The sequence below is a fragment of the Aegilops tauschii genome, chromosome 3 (assembly GCF_002575655.3).
Source record: "Aegilops tauschii subsp. strangulata cultivar AL8/78 chromosome 3, Aet v6.0, whole genome shotgun sequence".
In the NCBI taxonomy this organism is placed as follows: Eukaryota; Viridiplantae; Streptophyta; class Magnoliopsida; order Poales; family Poaceae; genus Aegilops; species Aegilops tauschii.
In genome coordinates, this window is record NC_053037.3 from 552,139,922 (window position 1) to 552,151,093 (window position 11,172).

At 44.5% G+C, this 11,172-nt stretch overlaps 1 long non-coding RNA gene across 1 annotated transcript; it reads left to right on the top strand.

Annotated features, from left to right (window-relative positions):
- Positions 1-7,714: 7,714 nt before the first annotated feature.
- LOC141021048 (uncharacterized) lies at positions 7,715-11,172 on the top strand. The gene is made up of 3 exons (XR_012181048.1): positions 7,715-8,092; positions 9,220-9,290; positions 10,881-11,172. It is a non-coding gene; the product is annotated as an uncharacterized lncRNA (long non-coding RNA).

Genomic DNA, 11,172 nt, shown 5'->3' on the forward strand with positions numbered 1-11,172 from the left:
ATTCCCATTTCTTGCATGGGACCTAAGCATGCTCCCAAGGACACATATTTGATTTTTCAACCAATTTATATGCACTGGAGCATGTGCATGTAGTTCAAACTTGAATTATGCACATAAATGCATTGAAAACTCAGTTAATGCATAAAAATGTCCAAATGAACCCCAAAAATCACAAAAATTCACACAACACTCCTGTTGTTCTATGTTGACACAAGAAAAAAGTTTGAAACCAATAAGAGGCAATGGATATCGTTTCGTCCCCAAAGGTGGGACATTTCCCTACCGAAAACCATCATACTTGTTGTGAGAAGCTCTGGTTTGTGAGAAGCATATACCCAAACCTGCCCCAAATGGGACAAAATTTGTACCACGGCATGTTGATGCCGCTCCATGATAGCATGCCAAGTTTCATGAATTTCAGACGAGTTTTGGATTTACTAGAATTTAAAAACCAGGCATCTCAATGTTTTGCCGGCAATCAACGGTGCCCCTAAGGACACATATTTGATTTTTCAACCAATTAATATGCACTGGAGCATGTTCATGTAGTTCAAATTTGAATTGTTCACCTGAAATGGCTAGAAAACCAATTTAATGCATAAAATGTTCAAACAAACCCTGAATAATTCCAATTCTTTTATGACACGCATATAGTTGCATGTTCACTCCAAATAAAAGGTCTAGCAATTCAAACACCGTCCATTGCCGCTGTGACCCCATTATGTAATTCAAATCAAGTAGATCACACACAGTTTATTATCAACAACCATGTGAGATGTAGTACAAAATATCTTGGAGCACCGTCGGTGTATAGTACACCTATGGCTTACGCGAGAAGGTGCGTCGGCTACAGTCCACAACCGGCGTCTCAAGCACACTAGCTCGCTCCCCAAATATCATTTCACTGTTCAATCGTCGCCGGTGAAAGATGAGCACTGCTACCTCTTGAGCATGCATTGGTTTTCCCTTGAAGAGGAAAGGGTGATGCAGCAAAGTAGCGTACGTATTTCCCCTCAGTTTTTGAGAACCAAGGTATCAATCCAGTAGGAGGTTACACGCAAGTCGCCTTGTACCTGCACAAACAAATAAGAACCTTGCAACCAACACGATAAAGGGGTTGTCAATCCCTTCACGGCCACTTGCAAAAGTGAGATCTGATAAAGATAATAAGATAAATATTTTTGGTATTTTTATGATATAGATTGGAAAGTAAAGATTGCAAAATAAACGGCGGAAGAAATAGCAAATTGATAGGAAAATAATATGATGGAAGATAGACCCGGGGGCCATAGGTTTCACTAGTGGCTTCTCTCAAGATAGCATAATCTACGGTGGGTGAACAAATTACTGTCGAGCAATTGATAGAAAAGCGCATAGTTAAGAGAATATCTAGGAATGATCATGTATATAGGCATCACGTCCGCGACAAGTAGACCGAAACGATTCTGCATCTACTACTATTACTCCACACATCGACCGGTATCCAGCATGCATCTAGAGTATTAAGTTCATAAGAACAGAGTAACGCATTAGGCAAGATGACATGATGTAGAGGGATAAACTCAAGCAATATGATATAAACCCCATCTTTTTATCCTCCATGGCAACAATACAATACATGCCTTGATGCCCCTGTTGTCACTGGGAAAGGACACCGCAAGATTGAACCCAAAGCTAAGCACTTCTCCCATTGCAAGAAAGATCAATCTAGTAGGCCAAACCAAACTGATAATTCGAAGAGACTTGCAAAGATATCAAATCATACATATAAGAATTCAGAGAAGAACCAAATATTGTTCATAGATAATCTTGATCATAAACCCACAATTCATCGGATCTTGACAAACACACCGCAAAAAGAATTACATCGAATAGATCTCCAGAAGAATCGAGGAGAATTTTGTATTGAGATCCAGAGAGAGAGAGAAGAAGCCATCTAGATAATAACTATGGACCCGAAGGTCTGTGGTAAACTACTCACACATCATCGGAGAGGCTATGGTGTTGATGTAGAAGCCCTCCGTGATTGATCCCCCCTCCGGCGGAGCGCCGGAAAAGGCCCCAAGATGGGATCTCACGGGTACAGAAGGTTGCGGCGGTGGAAATAGGGTTTCGTGGTGCTCTCGGATGTTTTCAGGGTATATGAGTATATATAGGCGAAAGAAGTAGGTCGGTGGAGCCACGAGGGGCCCACGAGGGTGGGGGGCACTCCTACCCCCCTGGGCGCGCCTCCCTACCTCGTGGCCGCCTCGTTGCTTCCTTGACGTCCACTCCAAGTCTCCTGGATTGCGTTTGTTCCAAAAACAACTCTCCCAAAGGTTTGGCTACCTCTTGAGCACTGCGTTGGTTTTCTCTTGAAGAGGAAAGGGTGATGCAGCAAAGTAGCATAAGTATTTCCCTCAGTTTTTGAGAACCAAGGTATCAATCCAATAGGAGGCCACGCACGAGTCCCTCGCACCTACAGAAATAAATAAATCCTCGCAACCAACGCGATAAGGGGTTGTCAATCCCTACATGGTCACTTACGAGAGTGAGATCTGATAAGATAATATTTTTGTATTTTTCTGATAAAGATGCAAAGTAAAGAAAGTAAGATAAAAACGGCACTAGAAATAGCTTGTTGTCGGGAGATTAATATGATGGAAAATAGACCCGGGGGCCATAGGTTTCACTAGTGGCTTCTCTCAAGAGCATAAGTATTTACGGTGGGTGAACAAATTACTGTTGAGCAATTGACAGAATTGAGCATAGTTATGAGAATATCTAGGTATGATCATGTATATAGGCATCACGTCCGAGACAAGTAGATCGACTCCTGCCTGCATCTACTACTATTACTCCACACATCGACCGCTATCCAGCATGCATCTAGAGTATTAAGTTCATAAGAACAGAGTAATGCTTTAAGCAAGATGACATGATGTAGAGGGATAAACTCATGCAATATGATATAAACCCCATCTTGTTGTCCTCGATGGCAACAATACAATACGTGCCTTGCTGCCCCTACTGTCACTGGGAAAGGACACCGCAAGATTGAACCCAAAGCTAAGCACTTCTCCCATTGCAAGAAAGATCAATCTAGTAGGCCAAACCAAACTGATAATTCGAAGAGACTTGCAAAGATAACCAATCATACATAAAAGAATTTAGAAGATTCAAATATTGTTCATAGATAAACTTGATCATAAACCCACAATTCATCGGTCTCAACAAACACACCGCAAAAGAAGATTACATCGAATAGATCTCCACAAGAGAGGGGGAGAACATTGTATTGAGATCCAAAAAGAGAGAAGAAGCCATCTAGCTAATAACTATGGACCCGAAGGTCTGAGGTAAACTACTCACACTTCATCGGAGAGGCTATGGTGTTGATGTAGAAGCCCTCCGTGATCGATGCCCCCTCCGGCGGAGCTTCGGAACAGGCCCCAAGATGGGATCTCACGGGTACAGAAGGTTGCGGCGGTGGAATTAGGTTTTTGGCTCCGTATCTGGTAGTTTGGGGGTACGTAGGTATATATAGGAGGAAGAAGTACGTCGGTGGAGCAACAGGGGGCCCACGAGGGTGGAGGGCGCGCCTGGGGGGGGGTAGGCGCGCCCCCTACCTCGTGGCCTCCTGTTTGATGTCTTGACGTAGGGTCCAAGTCCACTGGATCACGTTCGTTCTGAAAATCACGTTCCCGAAGGTTTCATTCCGTTTGGACTCCGTTTGATATTCTTTTTCTGCGAAACTCTGAAATAGGCAAAAAACAGCAATTCTGGGCTAGGCCTCCGGTTAATAGGTTAGTCCCAAAAATAATATAAAAGTGTATAATAAAGCCCAATAATGTCCAAAACAGAATATAATATAGCATGGAACAATAAAAAATTATAGATACGTTGGAGACGTATCAAGCATCCCCAAGCTTAATTCCTGCTCGTCCTCAAGTAGGTAAGTGATAAAAACAGAATTTTTGTGTGGAATGCTACTAGGCATAATTTAAATGTAATTCTTCTTAATTGTGGTATGAATATTCAGATCCGAAAGATTCAAGATAAAAGTTCAATATTGACATAAAAATAATAATACTTCAAGCATACTAACTAAGCAATTATGTCCTCTCAAAATAACATGGCCAAAGAAAGTTCATCCCGACAAAATCATATAGTTTAGTGATGCTCCATTTTCATCACACAAGAATGCTCTCATCATGCACAACCCCGATGACAAGCCAAGCAATTGTTTCATACTTTAGTAATCTCAAACTTTTTCAACCTTCATGCAATACATGAGCGTGAGCCATGGATATAGCACTATGGGTGGAATAGAATATAATGATGGGGGTTATGTGGAGAAGACAAAAAGGGAGAAAGTCTCACATGAACGAGGCTAATCAATGAGCTATGGAGATGCCCATCGATTGATGTTAATGCAAGGAGTAGGGATTGCCATGCAATGGATGCACTAGAGCTATAAATATATGAAATCTCAACGAAAGAAACTAAGTGGGTGTGCATCGAACTTGCTTGCTCACGAAGACCTAGGGCACTTGAGGAGGCCCATTGTTGGAATATACAAGCCAAGTTCTATAATGAAAAATTCCCACTAGTATATGAAAATGACAAAACAAGAGACTCTCTATCATGAAGATCATGGGGCTACTTTGAAGCACAAGTGTGGTAAAAGGATAGTAACATTGTCCCTTCTCTCTTTTTCTCTCATTTTTTGGGCCTTCTCTTTTTTATGGCCTTTCTCTTTTTTTTATTCCTCACTTGGGACAATGCTCTAGAAAATGATGATCATCACACTTCTATTTATTTACAACTCAATGATTACAACTCGATACTAGAACAAAGTATGACTCTATATGAATGCCTCGGGCGGTGTACCGGGATATGCAATGAACCAAGAGTGACATGTATGAAAGAATTATGAACGGTGGCTTTTCCACAAATACTATGTCAACTACATGATCATCCAAAGCAATATGACAATGATGAATGTGTCATGATAAACGGAACGGTGGAAAGTTGCATGGCAATATATCTCGGAATGGCTATGGAAATGCCATAATAGGTAGGTATGGTGGCTGTTTTGAGGAAGATATAAGGAGGTTTATGTGTGAAAGAGCGTATCATATCACGGGGTTTGGATGCACCGGCGAAGTTTGCACCAACTCTCAATGTGAGAAAGGGCAATGCACGGTACCGAAGAGGCTAGCAATGATGGGAAGGTGAGAGTGCGTATAATCCATGGACTCAACATTAGTCATAAAGAACTCACATACTTATTGCAAAAATCTACAAGTCATCAAAAACCAAGCACTACGCATGCTCCTAGGGGGATAGATTGGTAGGAAAAGACCACCGCTCGTCCCCGACCGCCACTCATAAGGAGGACAATCAAAGAACACCTCATGTTTCAAATTTGTTACATAACGTTTACCATACGTGCATGCTACGGGACTTGCAAACTTCAACACAAGCATTTCTCAAATTCACAACTACTCAACTAGCAAAACTTTGATATCACTACCTCCATGTCTCAAAACAATCATCAAGCATCAAACTTCTCTTAGTATTCAATGCACTCATAAGAAAGTTTTTACTAGTCTTGAATACCTAGCATATTAAGATTATTTAAGCAAATTACCATGCTATTTAAGACTCTCAAAATAATCTAAGTGAAGCATGAGAGATCAATAGTTTCTTTAAAACAAATCCACCACCGTGCTCTAAAAGATATAAGTGAAGTACTAGAGCAAAAACTATATAACTCAAAAGATATAAGTGAAGCACATAGAGTATTCTAATAATTTCCGAATCATGTTTGTCTCTCTCAAAGGGTGTGTACAGCAAGGATGATTGGGGTAAACTAAAAAGCAAAGACTCAAATCACACAAGACGCTCCAAGCAAAACACATATCATGTGGTGAATAAAAATATAGCTCCAAGTAAAGTTACCGATGGAAGTAGACGAAAGAGGGGATGCGTTCCGGGGCATCCCCAAGCTTAGGCTCTTGCCACTCCTTGTTCCATAATCCATCAAATCTTTCACCCAAAACTTGAAAACTTCACAACACAAAACTCAGCAGAAAATCTCATGAGCTCCGTTAGCGAAAGAAAACAAAAGACCACTTCAAGGTACTGTAATGAACTCATTATTTATTTATATTGGTGTTAAACCTACTGTATTCCAACTTCTCTATGGTTTATAAACTATTTTACTAGCCATAGATTTATCAAAATAAGCAAACAACACACGAAAAACAGAATCTGTCAAAAACAGAACAGTCTGTAGTAATCTGTAACTAACTCAAACTTCTAGAACTCCAAAAATTCAGCCAAAATAGGACGAACTAGACAATTTTTTATTGATCAGCAGCAGTTGGAATCAATATTTTATCACGTTCTAGTGATTTTTAACAATTATTTTCGTGAACAGAAAGTTTCTGGAATTTTCTGCAAGATCAAATAACTATCATCCAAGAAGATCATATAGGTTTAACTTGGCACAAACACTAATTAAAACATAAAAACACATCTAACCAGAGGCTAGAACAAATATTTATTCCTAAACAGAAGCAAAAGCAAAAAACTAAAAATAAAATTGGGTTGCCTCCCAACAAGCGCTATCGTTTAACGCCCCTAGCTAGGCATAAAAGCAAGGATAGATCTAGGTATTGCCATCTTTGGTAGGCAATCCATAAATGGCTCTCATAATAGATTCATAAGGTAATTTTATTTTCTTTCTAGGGAAGTGTTCCATGCCTTTCTTTAATGGAAATTGGAATCTAATATTCCCTTCCTTCATATCAATAATTGCACCAATCGTTCTAAGGAAAGGTCTACCAAGAATAATAGGACATGAAGGATTGCAATCTATATCAAGAACAATAAAATCTACGGGCACATAGTTCCTATTTCCAACAATAAGAACATCATTAATTCTTCCCATAGGTTTCCTAATAGTGGAATCCGCTAGGTGCAAGTTTAGAGAGCAATCATCAAAATCACGGAAACCTAGCAAATCGCACAAATTTTTTGGAATCGTGGAAACACTAGCACCCAAATCACACAAAGCATAGCATTCATGATCTTTAATTTTAATTTTAATAGTGGGTTTGTGACGCCCAGATAATTAAGCTATAGTAACCCTCTACTAATGATGGCACGTCACCATGATTACTGTTGATAAACTCGCGTTGCTTCAATCCCATTCAAATTCAAAATTCAAAATCAAGTCAAACGGCAAAAGTTTTCAAACGTTCAAACTAAAATGTTCACAATATTCTATAAATTCTCCTGACCTTTGTCAAGTTGAATCCAATTTAAATTGACTCACAAATAATTTCCTAGGATTTCAATAAGTGGTCCAAAGGCTTTTAAATTGGCCTTTTCAATTAAGCAAATCTTCTCAACCTTTGCAAATGCCTCGAAAACTTTTGTGCAGCCCTAGAATATTGCGTAGCATTTTTGTGCATAGTTTGAGCTCCGACAATAATCAATTACTATATAAACTAAATAGGAAACACTAGCACTTTTATTAAAAAAGGGAGAAAAGCCCCCCCCCCCCCCCCCCTCTTTTCCCTATGGACCTAAACCTACAGTCCACCCCCTGTCCCACTGGGCCTTGGCCTAGCTAGAAGCAAAAACAGGTCCAGCCCACCCCTGCCATCCCCAACCTCCTGCTACAGGGAGGCAAGGGGGTTGTGGCACCCATCGGCAGGCCATGGCCGCGCCGTGCCTTGCGTGGAGGCCATCCACAGCCTCCCTCCCTTGCCTACAAGGGCCCCGCCTCCCTCTCGCTGGAAACCCTAGGACATTTTCCCCCTCGCCTCTCGCCCTCTCGCTCGATCTCGAGCTCGTCCGCCACTGACATTGCCGCGCCACCGTCGTTGTCGCCCACCGCATCCACCTGGACCCGCGCCAAGGCGACCAGGGGCTCCACCACGGTCGTCTCCATCGCCTGAGGTCGCCCATTGGAGCCCAGCGCCTTCACATCAAGCTCGTCGACGCCGTCTTCAACCTCTGCCCCGCCGGACCTCGCCGCTCAATTCGCCGCCTCCGGTGCTCCCCCAACCTCACTGACCTCCCCAGCCGTACCAATGTGAGCCCCTACACCGATTCCCCTTTCCTACCGTCGAATCCATCGTCGTAGGCCGTTGCATCACCGTGCCCGAGCTCCGGGCGAGCTCGCGGCCGCCGCGCCCGTGGCCGCACTCTCGCGCGCCTCCGGCTTCCTGGCCTCGCCCCTGCGCTGTCGGCGCGTGCGCCGGCCGCACCTAGGACCTGCCCGCTCGCGCCCGTCGCTCCCCGCCCGCACGCCAGCTGTGCGTGCGTGCGCGCCCACGCCCGCGTGCCTGCTGCTGGCGATCTACTGCGTTCGGCTGCTCCTCACCGCTTGCTGCGCGCGCCGACTGCTCTGTTGCTGCTCGTGCCGCCGCTGATGCTACTCCCTGCTACTGCTCATTGCTGTTGGCTGCTACTGCTCCTAATCCCTGCCGCTGCTTCTTCTTACTACTGCCACTGTCGCTAGTTGCTACTGCTCTGCCGCTACTGCTGCTCTGTTTTGCTGTTGCGTGCTCTATGTGTGTGTGTGGCTGCCTTTGCCACAGCCGTGTGTGGCCGGCCCTTGTTTTAATTAGGACTAGTTTAGATTAGAAGTAAAGTAGTGCTAAGTTAGTCTAATAGCAGATGACATGTGGACCTATTGTTAGTTTAACGAAAAAGCAAGTTTAAAAAAATGCCTAAGTCAATGATACATGGGACCCACTTGCACTATTCATCTGTTGACTAGTCAAATATTGACTGGGTCAACTCTGCTCAATAACCCCACTTGTCATGCACTCTGGCTAGCACTGCCCTAGGTGGCAAAAGTATTTACTGTTATTTTTTTGAATTTCTTTGAAAAATCATAATAAATGATCCGTAGCTTAGATTAAAATACTTTATACATGAAAGTTGCTCAAAACGACGAGACGAATCCGAATAAGCAGCCCGTTTGTCCGCCACACGTCCCTAGCTTAACAAACCTCGAACCTTTCCCCTCCGGTTCATTTGTCTGGCAGACGTCCGGAACCGGGAAAACATTCCCGGATGTTTTCCCTCTTGGTCTGTATCACCTAGCACCGCGTTAGATCGCTCCTAGCACCGCATTTTCCCATGTTATGCTTTAAGATGCTTTGATTGCTCTGTTATTTATTGTGTTCCCTCTCCGTTACTTCTTTCCGGTAGACCCCGAGGCGGCTGCCGATGCCACTATGTTCGACTACGTCACTGACGACCCTCCTTGTCTGAGCAACCAGGCAAGCCCCCCCCCCCCCTTGATCATCCCGATATCGCCCATTCCATTCTCTCATGCTTGCATTAGATTTTGCTACTGTAATTGATTGTTCCTATTCTGATGCATAGCCTGCTTTTGTAACCTGCTTAATGTGACCTACCTGCTTATCCTAAACTGCTTAGTATAGGTTGGTTAGTGATCCATCAGTGACCCCCACCTTGTCCTTGTTGCCCCTGCTTCATCATTGAAGACCCGATCAACGGGATCGAAGACCAGGCCCCGACACCGCACATCAGTTTCCCCTTAGTTGCTCGACACTACTGGGTTACTATCGAGTGCCGAGGGTGAGACCTCTACAGCACTTCTGATGTTAACCCTGTAGTGTAGTTATTCGGTTGTGGTCATCGAGGGTGATTCCTCCTTAACCACTTCCGATACGACTCGGTCGTGCAACCCCTCAAGTGTGAACCTCGGGGGTGGTTCCTCTTACGTTCACCTTGATGATTACATCGAGTGGAATTCACCGGGGGTGATTCCTCGGGTTTCCCCCTTGATGTTTGGACACACGGATACTTGGACTTTACAGCTGTTTCTTGGAAGGACGGGTCGACCCTGAGGGGTACCCGCGAGTGATGTGGAGACGGGTTGACCTGGAGGGTGCCCGCGAGATACTTACGAGGCGTGGCCGGGCATTCTTAGCCCTTGCCGCAAGTCCTCGAGACGGGGCAACGGGGTCACATCTTTCGTGAGTCTCTGCTTGTTACCGCGTGCTCCTAATCCACTACGATTTGGATATTTGATCCGAGGGGCCTCTAGCCTGATAGCACTAACCATCACGTGGGCATAGTATGGGCGTTCTGCGTCGTATGCATCAGCCGAAGCTTAATAGACGTCATGTGACTGAGCGGCGCGTGCCGGGTTGGACTGGTAAGCTCCCGCCTTTTTTAAGGAGGTAGCTAGGTCTGCTCACTGGCCACCCACGCAACGTGCAGGAGTTCCCGGGGCGATGGCCCATGACCCCTGGGGGCATAGGTTTAGTCCGGCGTGCTTGACCTCTCAATTAAGCCTAGGTCGGGTTGCGGCGTATTGTTTGGCCGAGGCCGGGCATGACCCAGGAAAGTGTGTCCGGCCAGAGTTAATCGAGCGTGGTGGCTAAGTTGGTGCACCCCTGCAGGGAAGAAAACATCTATCGATAGCCTGTCCTACGGTAACGGACACTTGGAGTTGTATCCCGATCGATACAACTAGAACTGGATACTTGTGATGAGTAATGGATTGTGATGATAACTGGATAGTATGGCTCTGGGATTGCTTTCTCGCAGGGAGTCGAGAAAGGATCTCCGGCCGAGGTTGATAACACTGCTACTACTTTACTTTATGCTACTCTTACCTCTTCTGATGCTGCAAGATGCTTGAAGATGCTAGTCTTCGATAGTACTAGGCCTTCTGTCTATTCTGGCATTTCTGCAGCCCAGTCCACATATACATCCTTCCTTTGATAATGTTGCATATGTAGTGTAGATCCTTGCTTGCGAGTACTTTGGATGAGTACTCATGGTTGCTTTGCTCCCCCTTTTCCCCCTTTCTTCTCCTTTTCGGTTGGTGCAACCAGATGTCGGAGCCCAGGAGCCAGATGCCACCGCCGATGTTTCCTACTACGTGGAGGCCGCCGACGACCAGGAGTAGTTAGGAGGCTCCCAGGCAGGAGGCCTTGCCTCTTCGATCGTGTTGCTTTTGTGCTGGCCTTCTTAAGGCAAACTTGTCTAACTTATGTCTGTACTCAGATATTGTTGCTTCCGCTGACTCTTGTGTTTTCGAGCTTATCTATTCGAGCCCTCGAGGCCCCTGGCTTGTAATATAAAGCTTGTATTATTTTAATTTGTGTCTAGAGTTGTGTTGTGATA